Source organism: Stomoxys calcitrans, chromosome 1, assembly GCF_963082655.1.
Source record: "Stomoxys calcitrans chromosome 1, idStoCalc2.1, whole genome shotgun sequence".
In the NCBI taxonomy this organism is placed as follows: Eukaryota; Metazoa; Arthropoda; class Insecta; order Diptera; family Muscidae; genus Stomoxys; species Stomoxys calcitrans.
Window position 1 is genome coordinate 200,225,469 of NC_081552.1, and position 17,229 is coordinate 200,242,697.

At 38.1% G+C, this 17,229-nt stretch overlaps 1 protein-coding gene and 1 long non-coding RNA gene across 9 annotated transcripts in view; one reads left to right on the top strand and one right to left on the bottom strand.

Moving 5' to 3' along the window:
• The window catches only part of LOC106087391 (CYFIP-related Rac1 interactor B), a 153,575-nt gene that overhangs the window by 99,996 nt on the left and 36,350 nt on the right, over nucleotides 1-17,229 (bottom strand). The window lies entirely within an intron of this gene.
• On the top strand, nucleotides 2,082-3,643 carry LOC106087394 (uncharacterized). Its single transcript, XR_001221275.2, has 3 exons — nucleotides 2,082-2,166; nucleotides 2,241-2,370; nucleotides 3,387-3,643. It is a non-coding gene; the product is annotated as an uncharacterized LOC106087394 (long non-coding RNA).

The window sequence follows — 17,229 nt, forward strand, 5'->3', positions numbered from 1 at the left end:
CAGCAGAAATATTCCGCGTCGTACCACTGCCGATGGTGAGAAACGGAACCGCAATGGTAGCAGCTTTAAGACAGCAGTTCCTGGCCTACAACTATGAAATGGATGCTTATCATCTACTGTCGCAGTCATCGATGAACCAATGTCAGCTAACTGGTGAAGATGAATTTCTTTGCAGAGGCAACTGGGCCTGGGAAGACGCCAACGATCATTCATGTGAGCTAGCAGCGCTTAAGCCAACAAGTAAATATGGCTGCCAGTTTTTGAAGACTCAGAACAGGAATTTTTGGATTGAGCTGAAGACAAGAGGATCATGGTTGTTTAAAACTAAAGATCAAGTTTCGGCCCATATTCTATGTGCTGAGCGCACTAAAGGAGTATTTGAATTACCAGGCCTAGGTATCATCACTCTCCAGCCTGGGTGTACTGCTAGGATTGGACGAACCGTATTAACTGCGTCACAAGAAGCAAAAACTGAGATGTCCTATAATTCCACATCATATATCTTGAGAGAGGTGAAGGACATAGCGATGGTGGACGAGCTAAACTACAATAAAATCGATCATTCGTCAACGATTCAAGGATTGGAGGAAGAAATTAAAATGATGAAGGCGAATCCGATCCACCTTAAGGAGCTATCATGGCATCACATCAGTGGTCATATTTCACTAATCTCTACCTCTATTTTAATAATATTATTTTTAAGTTATGTAATCTATAAGTATTTAACAAGAGAAAGTAACATAGTTGTTGTTCGTCCTCGGGATGTTTAGATTTTAACATATATATTTGAATTACAGTCCATTTTGCTGAATTTTTACAGTTTATAAGTAGAGCTATTTCATAATTATTTTTGGCCGCCCGCAGAATGTTTAGATTTCTAAACATGGGATATTAGTTGATGTGTGTCATGGAAATGTTTTAGCCTTGAGAACGAATAGATAAGATACTTTCCATTTTTTGTTTATTTTAAAGGATAGTTTTAAGGGCCGGCATAAATGTGATAAGAGTTTATATTTTTACCTAGCCAACGCATCGCACAGGGATAAGTGGAAGATAGTTTTTAATGTGCGTAGATAAGGAAATAGTTAGGGATTATCAGAAAACACAGCGGTCTGAATGGCAAGCATATGGCTTGCAGCTGGACAAATTTATTTAGTATCTGCATAGGATGTTTATCGTCTTTGTTTATGATCTTATTTTCCCAAAGTGATTATTTTTAGATTTGCCTGCCTTTCTTAGGATATTTAGTTTGTAGTTAGTTTTAAGTTTATATATAAGGATGAGATTTTGAAGAAATAAATGAGTATCAAAAAAGTACTCCGGGATTAAACTCGTTTTATTCAATAGTTGAATAGATAAAAATTCACCTGTTCAGGGCGCAGGTCTACAGAGATATCCCAAGGAATGTAGAGCAGAGAAGATTGCAAGATTCGAAAGTGATGTATATTTTCTAGCGGAACTGGAATCTATGGTTGTGTCCCTAGCGGCATGTTAGTTGATTCTTCCAGTATAAGACCAAAGGGCAATGAATGATTAAAGGCTCTGAACGCTCCGAGATTATTTGGCCCAATCTAAACATGAAGCGGTCAACCGCTTTGCTGTCTTTGGATAGAACAAGAGTCTCACATCAACGCCATTAGAACAGTTCACTGTCTGATTGGAAAACGTGATGATATATTGTGTTGCCCAAAAAGTAATTGCGGATTTTTTAAAAGAAAGTAAATGCATTTTTAATAAAACTTTGAATGAACTTTAATCAAATATACTTTTTTTACACTTTTTTTCTAAAGCAAGCTAAAAGTAACAGCTGATAACTGACAGAAAAAAGAATGCAATTACAGAGTCACAAGCTGTGAAAAATTTTGTTAACGCCGACTATGTGAAAAATCCGCAACTTTTTGGGCAACCACTTAAGGATGTAAAGCAACGATTTCTTCAGAAACTGTGAATATATCAAGGAAGAGCAACAGCTGCAGTGTACATGTCTCATTTGGCAAGCTGAAAGAATTTCATTTGAGGTTTCTCTTTGTTTAATTTGTCATTATTACCATAAATTTGGATTTTCTTCTTGCTTTCCTACAAAATCTTTAACATTATACAGTAAAAGCTTGTAGTTAATCTCATTCATTCAAAATAACTTCAAATTCTACGCCATTATTGTCAAACGTATAGTGCCAGCCTTACTCAACACTTTCAGCAGAATTAAATTGAACTCTTTTTTTTTTTTTGCTATTTGTTAGACACTTCAACGACTGACTATAAACAACCACAATCAGTTGCTGTTATCGTTTTACGAGTACGGGTTGTCGCTGATGTCCACACATTGAATTCAGTGTCATATTAATTGCGATACAGCACAAAAAAAAACCAGTAAGAGCGTGCTAAGTTCAGCCGGACCGAATCTTATATACCCTCCACCATGGATCGCATTTGTGGAGTTCTGGGCGCGGTATCTCTTTTTAGACAAACAAAGAATATTGAACAAGAACTGTTATGCTATTGGAGCTATATCAAGTTATAGTCCGATTCGGACCATAAATGAATGCTGACCATTGTAGAAGTCATTGTGTAATATTTCAGTTCATTCGGATAAGAATTGCGCCTTGTAGGGGCTCAAGAAGCCAAATCGGGAGATAGGTTTTTAATGGGAGCTGTGTCAAGCTATAGATCGATTCAGACCATATTAGACACGTATGTTGAAGGTCATGAGAGAAGTCGTTGTACAAAATTTCTGCCAAATCGGATGACAATTGCGCCCTCTAGAGGCTCTAAAAGTCAAGATCCAAGATCGGTTTATGGGGCAACTATATCAAAACATGGACCGATTGGAACCATACTTAGGGCAGTTGTTGGAAGTGATACCTAAACACTACGTGCAAAATTTCAGTCAAATCGGATGAGAATTGCGCCCTCAAGAAGTCAAGACCCAAGATCGGTTTATATGGCAGCTATATCAAAACATGGACCGATTTGGCCCATTTACAATCCCAACCGACCTACACAAATAAAAAGTATTTGTGGAAAATTTCAAGCGGCTAGCTTTACTCCTTTGAAAGAAAGTTGTCGAAAGCACGACAGACAGACGGACGGACATGGCTAGATCGACTTAAAATGACATGACGGTCAAGAATATATATACTTTATGGGGTCTCAGACGCATATATCTAGGTGTTACAAACAAAATGACGAAATTAGTATACCCCCATCCTATGGTGGAGGGTATAAAAACAAATCAAACAAAACGAAAAATGAAACGAAATTATGAAGATGATTTTTGTTTTTTGTTTGCAAATAAGCGACTGAAATTTACTCTGATTTCACTGGTATACATTATGAGTTACAAGGTGAAATTAATTTAAAACAATTTCTCTTTTCATTTTTTAAAGCTTTATTGGAGGAGGATAAAAAACAAGTGCTGGTAAAAACCAAAATGACCGATTTCGGAGTTCAAAGATTTGGATGGATTTTTATACAGCTTGCTGATACCGCAACGATTCATTTGCTCATTACTTGTAGCATTACACCAATTATTATATAAACAGTCTCTATATTTATAAGCAAATATTTATGCCAAATACGATAAAGCTGACATTAACATTAAAATAATTATGGAATAAGCTATGCATGGTATTGCAAAACAATATGGAATGCTAATCAATCTATTTCTAATTAATACTTACAACAGCAAATGGCTCAACAATGATGGGCAATAACATTAATTGCTTCATTTAGGTTAACACATTACCTCAACACAATGCTTATAAATGCCCCATGACAGTCATTCCAAAAGTAGACTCCTCTTTTGGTTTACAGAATGTTACAACATGGCCACAACAACCATAACTGATACAGAAATTCCATAACCAAGACACAGAAAAACGGAAGAGTTTAATGAACGTTGTATTGCTGACATGTGGTGTTCCTCACCAGGGTCATTCAATTGGATTTACACGCAACAATTATTTATGGGATATTGGAAATTGTGTCAATGGATTGTGGTTCCGGTGCTAGTATGATTGAAGTGAAGAATTTTGTTTTTCTTTTTCCAGATGTCAGTTTCAGTTTATTTAACTTATATGTGGCTGAAATTCCAATAAATGTTGGGTTTATTGATAATAAAATTAAGAAAATGTTAAGTCTTTCATGGCTCATTAGAGTTGGTTGTATTTCGTTCATTCCTCTTAACTAGTATGTGGTTAAATAGATATGTATGTTAAGTATCATGGTAACTTCTTGCATGCTCATTAGTCATTTGACCAATGCCTACGCCCCCCCAAATCAAGACATGGCCATTAGATATATCGATAGTTGTGATGAATAGAAGTTCGAAAATATTAATTAATTGCTTCTATGTTCAAAGGTGTGTCATTTGCGTTTAATTTATGTATAGTGAGCATTAACTCATAAATTTATTGGTATTGATGAAATCATTACAAATTATACGAAAATTGTTTTGTAATTAACAGCAATGCTTGGATTAGAATTGTTCAGTCAAAAGTTAAAGCTTTTTGAAAAAGAGAAAAACATACTGCATTTGGAGGCCACCATAGCGCAGAGGTTAGCATGTCCGCCTATGACGATGAATGACTGCTTTCGAATCCTGGCGAGACCATCAGAAAAAATTTTCAGCGGGTTTCATTTGTGAGGTACTGTGTCATGTAAAACTTCTCTCCAAAGAGTTGTCGCACTGCGGCACGACGTTCGGACTTGGCTATAAAAAAGGAGGCCACTTATCATTGAGCTTAAACTTGTATCGGACTGCACTCATTGATATGTAAGAAGTTTGCCCCTGTTGCTTAGTGGAATGTTCATGGGCAAAATTTGCATTTGCATTTGGTTTGCTTGATTCTTAAGACCTCTCCTCTCGAATGCCTACGGACAAAGGTTGCTGCGGACGTACGGATTAGTGTTCATTATCGTAAAAGAAAACCGAAGCAATATCATTCGCTCCTTCGGTGGTGGGTAAAAAAAAAGAATGCAGTACTTTCAGCTTATGTTTTGATATCTACCTAACCTTTGTGGCTTTTATGGGCTTCAGACCCTTTAGTTGGAGGTCGATCTCTATGGGAGCTATATGTAAATATAGTCCGATTTCAACCATTTTTGGGCCCTATGTCGGATGGCCTAAAACTACTCACCGTTTCAAATTTCAGCGAAATCAGTTAAAAAGTAAAGCTTATATGGGCTTCAGACCCTTAATCGGTCTATATGGCAGCTATATCTAGATATAGTCCTATCTGAACCATACTCAGGTCAGCAATATCTAGATATAGTCCCATCTGAACCATATTCAGGTCAGGGAGGCTCAAATTAACTCACTGCTTCAAATTTCAGAGCAATCGGGTAATAAATAAAGCTTTTATGGGCTTCAGACCCTTTATCGGCAAACCGGTATATATGGCAGCTATATCTAAATATAGTCCGATATGAACCATATTTGGGTCAGATGTCGGGAAGCCTTAAGCTACTCACTGTTTCAAATTTCAGCGAAATCGGTCAAAAAAATAAAGCATTTATGGGCATTAGACCCTTTATCGGCAGATCGGTATATATTACATCTATATCCGAATATGGTCCGATTTGGCCCGTTCAAGAACTTAACCAGCGTGCATCAAAAAGACGTATCTGTGCCAAAATTCAGCTCAATATCTAAATTTATGAAGCCTGTAGAGTGATAACAACAGACGGACGAACATACAGATAGACGGACAGACACACGGACATCGTTAAATCGTCTTAGAATTTTACGAAGATCCGAAATATATATACTTTGTAGGGTCGGAAATTGATATTTCGATGTGCTGCAAACGGAATGACTAAATGAATATACCCCCTATCCTATGGTGGTGGGTATAAAAAAAACCAATAAAGATACACTTTAAAAAGATTTGAGGCAAAGACGACGAACTCCACTTAAAGATAATGAATTTAAAGAAAACCCGTAGGTTAGATTAGGTTAGACGTTAATAGACGTTTTCGTCCATTGTGATACCACAGGAACAGAAGAAGGAAGATGCCTTCTAGTTCCTACCGCTGAACCATCCAGATCGCTTTAAAAAGCCCAATCAAACAGGTTCTCAAAGAAATGAGAACCAAAAGTGAAACTCCTTCTGACTGCTAGTGCGGTCCTCGCAGCTTCTGCAAAAGTCGTTGCTGGCAACCTTCAGTCTGTCAGCATGTTTTCCTATAAGACAGTGACCTGTCATGACGGACACAATGACTGAGGCGTCTGTTCTAGCCAATGACAACAAAGCGGTAGAGCTCTTCAAATCCAGATTAGGCAACATAGTTTTGGAATGTTCACAGCCCCCTCTTTCTGACCATCTATCATTCGTTTTCGTTCAGGCCTGGTCCTAAAAACTTAGCTTACAAGTCGCTAAAGGCATACCCACAGATTCCAGTATCCCTGGAATGTGTAGGGTAGATTCTAGTCTCGCAATCTCGTCCGTTTTACAATTCCCTGAGATATCTCTGTGGCCTGGTACCCAGAAAATATTTGGATTAACGCAGAAAACATGGATGACATCTTTATTTAATTTTTTGTTTCTCTTTCGAGACAAGCTTAATGGTCGAACATTTTTCTTGCAATGGAAAAGGAAAGCCAGAGATCACAACACACCAACCACTGTAGGATGCGTTTGGTCCTAGGTTAGGGTAATTTTCAAACACAAAAAGTGAGGAGGTTAAAAGGGCCATACATTGGTAGGTCGTACTTATATCGAATATGCCGCGGCAAATGTGTTTACGATGTAAGTACGCCACTAACCAAGTTTGATACTTTTCACACTAGCTCTTCTTTTCCACCGCAAGTGTTTCTCATTGTAGTGATGGATATGTTTTCCACACAACTACTGATGCTTCCATGGTATACACATGTTATTTTTGTATCCCTTAGAAGTTGAATGGACAGCTTCGAACGCTAGACTAGGGTATCTTAATTTTAAAGTTTCGCCTTTTTTGCTAGCAATCATTACGAAAATCGTTCGATCCAGAAAAAAGTCTGTACTTTATAGTATTTATAGTAGTAGTATCATTTAGTAGAAGAATTACCGGTTTCAACATCTGTGATTGTTGTAAAGATATTTCTGGTTTACCTGAAATTGAAAGAAAAAATGCAAAAATTAATAAAAATTCTATAGTGTTTTTATATTTTTAAATATAAAAATCATAAATGATCTTGTATTTAATCTTTATATGAGTTTTTTTTTTTAGAATATATTGTTCTTTTATAGTAAATGGGAGTCTTGTGACTTGGGGATGTTGGAAACCAAGCAACGGGAGCATGTGATATTTGCAGACGATCCCAAATTTAACATTTTCGACTTCGATGGTCAGACATATGTATGGCGTTAGCAAATACGGAGCTGGAAAATCATAAGCCTAAGGGCTACGGTTATGGTGTGGGACTGTATGTTTGCGAATGATGTCGGCAGCTTGGAATTTATTGAAAGTACTAGTACTAGCCTCATTCATTCAAAATTTAAGATGCTTTAAGACAGACAGACAGGTGAAAAGCTCTACTTTCAAATAGAAAATGGGTAATTTGGCAAATATATATTGGGTTGCCCAAAAAGTATTTGCGGATTTTTCATATAGTCGGCGTTGACAAATTTTTTCACAGCTTGTGACTCTGTAATTGCATTCTTTCTTCTGTCAGTTATCAGCTGTTACTTTTAGCTTGCTTTAGAAGAAAAGTGTAAAAAAGTATATTTGATTAAAGTTCATTCTAAGTTTTATTAAAAATGCATTTACTTTCTTTTAAAAAATCCGCAATTACTTTTTGGGCAACCCAATATTATCAAGATAAAATTGGTCAAAAATACTATTTTCGACATCCAGGCCTTGAATTACCGAAAAAGACTAATAACTAATCTTAAATGTTAGGAAATCTACCCTCATTCCAATACCCTATTGATTATAATACTCGATATTTTGAATTTTATCGCAAAACATTAACATTCACAACATCTGTGTTTTTCATAAACAATTTTTGTTTTTCTTCTTCTGTTATCAAAAACATTCCTGGAAATAAATCAACTCGAAAGTATGAAAAGAGCGACAAATTGCAAATTTACTACAACAATAAAGTCAGAGCAATGTTATTATACCATTCCAAATAGGCTTTGAACAAAAAGAAGAGAAAAGCAAAAGCAATTGAGTAATGGCAGAAAAGAAGAACGATTTCATGGTAAACACAAAACTACTGCGATTTGCATAAATGCTATGGTAATGTTTGACACATGTCTGGGAGCTGGTATTGACTAACCTATGGACAGACAAAAAAGACTTCATATAAATGTTTGTCACATTCATTCATCCGTTCGAATTCTCGCCAAGCATATAAGTGATCCTATTCATATTCAAATTTTGTATGCTAATAACCATTAGGAGAATGGCAAAGGAGAGAAGACAGAGAACGACTGAATGACTGCATGTAGAGTGTTGATATACACAGAAAAAGAGACAGAGTAAGGTGGCACAGTGTTCTCAATTAAAAGAAATTAGACAAGTAAAACCACCTCGAAACTTGAAGTCAAAGATTTAGGAATGAGCGCAGAAGATCTAGGCGCTTGGAACGCTATTCTACGTTCGGCTAATGGTACAAGTACGATCTGACACTAAAGAATTAAACATAGAGCAGTTACATTTTCCTACAGTAAGAGAGAAGGGACGCTGGAAACAAATACAGATAGTGTGCTTGATTTGGAAACAAGTAAAAAGGCGTTAAGTTCGGCCGGGCCGAACTTTGGATACCCACCACCTCGGGTATTTATGTAAACCACCTTTCATCAAAATCCGGTGAAAATTGCATATCTTACGTCCCATAGCAGTTATATCGAAATATTGGGTTGCCCAAAAAGTAATTGCGGATTTTTCATATAGTCGGCGTTGACAAATTTTTTCACAGCTTGTGACTCTGTAATTGCATTCTTTCTTCTGTCAGTTATCAGCTGTTACTTTTAGCTTGCTTTAGAAAAAAAGTGTAAAAAAGTATATTTGATTAAAGTTCATTCTAAGTTTTATTAAAAATGCATTTACTTTCTTTTAAAAAATCCACAATTACTTTTTGGGCAACCCAATATGTTCCGATTTGGACCAAATACTTATAAATACAAGTCATTGTTCAATTGTTTATAACAAAATATTAGTCTTTTTAGTAGCTTTATCTAAAAATAAACCGATCTAAACCATATACGACAAGGATTTCGAAAAGCCTAACATAAGTCGCTGTGTCAAATTTCAGTGAAGTCGGATTATAAATGCGCCTTTTGAGGGCCAAAAGTTTAAATCGAGTCATCGGTCTACATGGCAGCTATATCCAAATCAGAACCGATTTGGGCCAAGTTGCAGAAAAATGTCGAAGAGGCCAACACAACTCACTGTCCCAAATTTCGGCGAAATCGGACAATAAATGTGCCTTTTATGGGCCCAAAACCTTAAATCAAAAGATCGGCCTATATGGCAGCTATATTTAAATCCGATCTGGGCCAAATTGAAGAAGGACGTCGAAAAGCCTAACACAACTCAATGTTTCTAACAGGCTAACACAACTCACTGTCCCAAATTTCAGCGTTATCGGACAATAAATGCGCCTTTTATGGTCCCAAAACCGGAAACCGAGAGATTGGTCAATATGGCAGCTATATCCAAATCTTAACCGATCAGAGCCAAATTGTAGAAAGACGTCGCAGGGTCTAAGACAGCGCACTGTCTCAAATTTTTGCGATATTGGACAATAAATGCGCCTTTTATGACCACAAAACCTAAAACCGAGAGATCGGTCTATATGGCACCTATATCCAAATCTGAACCGATCTGGGTCAAATTGGCGAAGGATATCGAAGGGCCTAACACAACTCACCGTTCCAAATTTCAGAAAAATCGGATAATAAATGTGGCTTTTATGAGCCTACGATCCTAAATCGGCCGATCGGTCTATATGGGGCTATATCAAGATATAGTCCGATATAGCCCATCTTCGAACTTAACCTGCTTATGGACAACAAAAGAATCTGTGCAAAGTTTCAGCTCAATACCTCTGTTTTTAAAGACTGTAGCGTGATTTCAACAGACAGACGGACGGACATGTCTAGATCGTCTTAGATTTTTACGCTGGTCAAGAATATATACACTTTAAAGGGTCGGAAATGGATATTTCGATGTGTTGCAAACGGAATGACAAAATGAATATATCCCCATCCTTCGGTGGTGTGTATAAAAACATGTCTATCAACTGTTGGTATCCGATAGTGGCGGCGGAGACCAAGCCAAAGAACCAATCCCTGTGGATGTCAGAGAATTTATAATACCTGAGAGCAGTATAGCAGTAACGCGGCTAAAAAACAACTAGGCAGCAGAAACCGATGGGTTGCTCGCTGAACTATTTAAGACGGAGGCGATATGCTTATGAAGAGTATGCATCAGCTCGTCCGCGCCATCTGGCTAGAAGAACGCATACCTGAAGGTTGGAACCCCAACGCACTATTTGCCACATACAAAATACGAATATCAAACAATCAACTTCCGAGCGTACTGTAAGCGGGATTATAGACTAACGTCGACGATATAATTTACACTTATCCACCTTATCCATATCAACCTTATTCTTATCCTCCTTACTATTCTTATCCACCTTGTTCTTATTCACCTTATCCGTATCCCCCCTATTCTAATCCACCCTACTCCTATCTATCTTATTCTTGTCCACCTTGTTCTTATCGACCCTATTTTTATACCCACCACCGAAGGAAGGGGGTATATTCATTTTGTCATTCCGTTTGCAACACATCGAAATATCCTTTTTCGACCCTAAGACGATCTAGCCATGTCCGTCCGTATGTTTGTTGAAATCACGCTACAGTCTTTAGCGCGATTCTTTGCACAGATTCTTTTTTTTTTGCCCATAAGCAGGATAAGTTCGAAGATGGGCTCTATCGGACTATATCTTGATTTAGCCCCCATATAGACCCATCCGCCGAATAAAGTCTTAGGTCCTTAAAAGCTACATTTATTGTCCGATTTCGCTGAAATTTGGGACAGTGGGACAGTTGTATTAGGCCCTTTGATATTCTTCTTCAATTTGGCCCATATCGGTCAAGATTCGGATAATGCGGCCATAGAGACCGATTCTCGATTTAAGGTCTTGGGACCATAAAAGGGGCATTCATGGTCCGATTTCGCTGAAATTTGGGACAGTGAGTATTGTTAGGCCCTTCGACATTCGTCTTCAATTTGGCCCAGATCGGTACAGATTTGTATATAGCTGTCATATTTACCGATCTCTCGATATAAGGTCTTGGGACCATAAAAGGTGCATTTATTGTCTGATTTCGCAGAAATTTGGGACAGTGAGTTGTGTTAAGCCCTACGAGATCCTTTTTTAATATGGCCCCGATGGGTACAGTTTTGGACATAGCTGCCAAATAGACCAATATTTTGTTCAACAAAATTGAAGAGTGACTTGTATTTATTACACCACTCAATGTACGTTCCGAATTTGGTCTAAATCGGACCATATTTCGATCAAGCTGCTATGGGTGCATAAAATATGCATTTTGCACCGAATTGTGACGAAACATGTTTTACATATATACCCGAGGTGATGGGTAACAAAAGTTTGGCCCAGCCGAACTTCATGCCTTTTTACTTGTTATCCACCTCAACCTCATCCACCTATTCAACACATAATCTTATCGATCTTATCCGCCATATTCTTATATTTATACACTCTACCCTATCCATATTAGGCTGAACTTAATGCCTTTTTATACCCAACACCATAGGATGGGGCTAAACTAATCTAGTCATTCCATTTGTAACACCTCGATATATTGATCTAGGAAAAATTAAATTATGTACCAAATAAGGTCTATAACCTGATATAGCTCCCCTATAAACCGATCTCCCGATTTGACTTCTTGAGCTCCTGGAAGCCACAATTTTCATTCGACTCGCATATGGTGTTATGTTATGGCTTGCAACAACTGTGCCAAGTACGGTCCAAATCGGTCTATAACCTGATATAACTCCCATATATACCGATCTCCCTATTTGACATGAGCCCTTACAAGCCGAAATTTTGGGTGTGGTGTTCCGTTATGACTTTCAACAAATGTGCCAAGTACGGTTCGAATCGGTCTACAACCTGATATAGCTCCCATCTAAAGCGATCTTCCGATTTGACTTCTTGAGTCCTTACAAGCCGCAGTTTTTGTCCGATTTTGCATGCGTTACGACTTCCAACAACTGAACTAATAATATAATTGACACTTATCCATTTCCACCTTGTTCTTATCCCCTTTATTCTTATCCATCTTATTCTTATCCAACTTGTTCCTATGGATCCTATTTTTATTCACCTTATGATTATCAACCTTATCCTAATTCAACTTTTATTTATACACCTAATCTTATGGACCTTATCCTTATCCGCCATATCCTTATCCACCCTATCTTTTTCACCTTAAACTTATCGTATCCACCTAGTCATTATTCACCTTATCCTTATCTACCTTGTCCATCTCAATCTTAGGCACCTTATTCTTTTCCACCATATTCTCATCGACATTGCTCTTATTCACCTTATTCTTATCCAGATTATCCCCATTCATCCTATTATTATCCAACTATTATTTGTCCACCTAATTCTTATCCACTTTATACTTAAACACCATATCTAATCCACTTTCTTCTTATCCCCTTTATTCTTGCCCACTTTATCCTCATCAACCTTATTCTTATCCACCTCATCATTATCGACCTTATCCATATACCTTGTCCTTATTCACCTTACTTTATCCACTTTATTCTCGTCCACCTTATCCATATTTTCCTTATTCTCCCCACCCATCTTATTTTTATCCACCTTATACTTATGCACCTCATCTTATCCACCTTATTCTTATTCACCCTATTTTTACCCACTTTATACACATCCACCTGATCTTACCCACCGTTTCCACATTCACATTGTTCTTATCCATATCTACCTTATCCTTATAACCTCATCCACTTTATCCTTATCCACCTTATTCTATCCACCTTGTAGTTATCCACCTTATCCTCCCTTACACTCTATCAATATTCACCTCACCCATCTTATTCTTATCCACCTTATCATTGTCCGCCTCATACTAATGCACCTCATCTAGTCCAACTTTTTCTTATCCACTTTATTCTTATCTGCTTCATCATTATCGACCGAACCCTTATCCATCTTATCCATACACCTTATCCTTATCAAACTTACCTTATCCACTTTATACTTATCGACCTTACTTTATCCACTTTATCCTTACCCTTATTCACCTCACCCATCTTATTCTTATCCGCCTTCTACTTATGCACCTCATCTTCTCCACCTTATTCTTATCCGCCTTAAGTTTATGCGCCTCATCTTCTTCACTTTATTTTTATCCACCTTATTTTTATCCACCTTATTTTTACCCACCTTATCCACATCCATTGTTCTCATGCACCTTCTCCCCATTCACTTTATTCTTATCTACCTCATCATTAGCGACCTTATATTTATCCACCTTATCCATACGCCTTGTCCTTATCCACCCTTCCTTATCATCTTTATCCTCGTCCACCTTATCCTTATCCATCTTTTTCTTATCCACCTTCTTATTATCCGCCTTATACTTATGCACCTCATATTATCCACCTTATCCACATAAACATTGTTCTTACCCACCTTATTCTTATAGCCTTATCCACCTTAATCGAATCCACCTTGTCCTTATCCACCTTATCCTTCTCCACTTTATCCTTATCCATCTTATCCTTATTCACCTCACCCATTGTATTCTTATCCACCTTATCATTATCTACCTCATACTAATGCACCTCATCTTGTCCAACTTATTCCTCATCCACATCCACATTGTTCTTATCCACCATATCCTCATCCGCTTTATTCTTATCTGCCTCATCATTATCGACCTTACCCTTATCCAACTCATCTATGCACCTCGTCCCTATCCACCCTACCTTATCCACTTTATCCTTATTCACCATACTTTATCCTTATCCATCTTATCCTTATTCATCTCGCCTCTCTTATTCTTATGCACCTTCTCATTATCCGCCTTATACTTATGCATCTCATCTTCTCCACCTTATTCCTATGCGACTTAAACGTATGCGCCTCATCTTCTTCACCTTATTCTTATCCGACTTATTTTTACCCACCTTATCCACAAACACATTGTTCTTACCCACCTTATCCACATCTACATTGTTCTTATCCATCTTCTCCTCATCCACTTTATTCTGATCTACCTCATCATCATTGACCTTATCCTTATCCATGGATAAGAACATCTTACCTTATCCACTTTATCCTCGTCCACCTTATGTTAAATCCATCTTATGTTTAACCTTATCCGCCTAATAATTGTGCATCTTATCTTATCCACCTTATTCTTATTCACCTTATTTTTACCCAACTTATCCACATCCACATTGTTCTAACCCACCTTATCCACCTCCACATTGTTCTTATCCTTATAACCTTATCCACCTTGTCGTTATCCACCTTATCCTTCTCCACTCTATCCGTATCCAACTTATCTATCCACTTATTCAACTCGCCCATCTTATTCTTATCCACCTTATCCGCCTTATCCTTATCCGCTTTCACCCATCACATGATCGTGGCCATTGAAAATTTCCGCTTCCCGTTCGTAGACACTGTCACATTTTCCTCTAATAGCAACACTGTGGTGTCAATTACTCTTTTAGATTCTCCTCCCTATGGCGGCAGTCTGTTAAACCCAAGGGGACAGACGAAACCATCATCATTTCACACTTTAGAATGTTCCCACTGAAAGTTGACACTTTTTTTGCAATGACTTGAAATACAAACGGAAGTTTGCCAAAACTGAAATAGAAATGAAGGCCCACACGCGCTCAACCGCCACTTAACAAATTCACGCCAAAGGAACATGCCGCAAGGAATAGTAGGAGGGAAAGAGAATTTATTTTTTTTTTTAAAATTCATGACAAGTTGGCATGTTTTTTGCATTGTAACTCAATACTCATACAACATTGCAAATAATAATGTTAAAGGTAATGAGTTTTTTGAGTGCAGACAATTTGATCGGTGTAAATTATGACAGCCAGCCACCCAGCGCCGTTGGGCAATTATCCAGCCTAGTAGTACTCCCAAAGTGCAAAACATTCATGCCGCCTTCCATGCGCTCCATCTATGACTCAATTGAAAGTTTCATTTTGAAACTGCGTACAGCATTTTTTGACCTCAGCCCAAAGGTCTGGCCCGCCAACGTAGACTTTGTTAATAAAGTTATTTAATTTAATTTAATTACTGCGAAAAAAAAGAACAAATTCACGCACAAGCAAATTCTTGTGGCGGTCAACGATGGCCGACTGTTTGGCTGGCTGGCTGGCTTGTATAATAATTAACATTTATTGTTGCCACTTGGAGCAAATACCACCTCCGACCACACCATCCCCAAGCGTAATTAATATTCGCATGTTTTATAGCTTTTTCCTATATAGTTGTGATGTATTTGTGCCATGTTTTATTAATCATTATGCGCCAAATTAATGCAGATGATGTGATTGTAATGAATTTTCATAATGCTAAGGGACAAAAATGTCGTAGAAAAACCATTGAGGAATGGGGAAAGATTTGCTTTCTAGTAGGCTTACTTCACATATTATTCCGTCATAAAATGTCGTTTATTCCGCTACTAAATTCAGGCAAAGATTCAAGTAAATTGCGTACTTCTGCGAAGTGGGCTGGCGTATATAAATACGACAATAATAAAAGTGCTTTTTTTAAGCAGGAGATATAAGGTGACCTGGATGGCATGTGTCTCCCTAAGAGTAGAGAAAGTACCATTTACTGAAAGGCAAATGGGCATTTTACTGACTAGTAAATTGAAATTGAAATGGAAAGGGCGAAAAAAAACAAGTTTTGTACTTTGCAAATGAAGAGGGATACTGGTCACAAACTCGCACTGCGACACGTCCTTTGGACTCGGCTATAAAAAGTGGTGTCTTTTTAATGAATATAAACTTTAAACGAACAGCACTCACTAATATTTGAATGAGAAGAATGGTAAGATGTAGAGTAGAGTAGATTAGAGTAGAGTAGAGTAGAGCAGAGTAGAGTAGAGTAGAGTAGAGTAGAGTCGAGTCGAGTCGAGTCGAGTCGAGTCGAGTCGAGTCGAGTCGAGTCGAGTCGAGTCGAGTCGAGTCGAGTCGAGTCGAGTCGAGTCGAGTCGAGTCGAGTCGAGTCGAGTCGAGTCGAGTCGAGTCGAGTCGAGTCGAGTCGAGTCGAGTCGAGTCGAGTCGAGTCGAGTCGAGTCGAGTCGAGTCGAGTCGAGTCGAGTCGAGTCGAGTCGAGTCGAGTCGAGTCGAGTCGAGTCGAGTCGAGTCGAGTCGAGTAGAGTAGAGTAGAGTAGTGTAGTGTAGTGTAAAGTAGAGTAGAGTAGAGTAGAGTAGAGTAGAGTAGAGTAGAGTAGAGTAGAGTAGAGTAGAGTAGAGTAGAGTAGAGTAGAGTAGAGTAGAGTAGAGTAGAGTAGAGTAGAGTAGAGTAGAGTAGAGTAGAGTAGAGTAGAGTAGAGTAGAGTAGAGTAGAGTAGAGTAGAGTAGAGTAGAGTAGAGTAGAGTAGAGTAGAGTAGAGTAGAGTAGAGTAGAGTAGAGTAGAGTAGAGTAGAGTAGAGTAGAGTAGAGTAGAGTAGAGTAGAGTAGAGTAGAGTAGAGTAGAGTAGAGTAGAGTAGAGTAGAGTAGAGTAGAGTAGAGTAGAGTAGAGTAGAGTAGAGTAGAGTAGAGTAGAGTAGAGTAGAGTAGAGTAGAGTAGAGTAGAGTAGTGTAGTGTAGTGTAAAGTAGAGTAGAGTAGAGCAGAGTAGAGTAGAGTAGAGTAGAGTAGAGTAGAGTAGAGTAGAGTAGAGTAGAGTAGAGTAGAGTAGAGTAGAGTAGAGTAGCGTAGAGTAGAGTCGAGTCGAGTCGAGTCGAGTCGAGTCGAGTCGAGTAGAGTAGAGTAGTGTAAAGTAGAGTAGAGTAAAGTAGAGTAGAGTAGAGTAGTGTAGTGTAAAGTAGAGTAGAGTAGAGCAGAGTAGAGTAGAGTAGAGTAGAGTAGAGTAAAGTAGAGAAGAGTAGAGTAGAGTAGAGTAGAGTAGAGTAGAGTAGAGCAGAGTAGAGCAGAGTAGAGCAGAGTAGGGTAGTGTAGTGTAAAGTAGAGTAGAGTAGAGT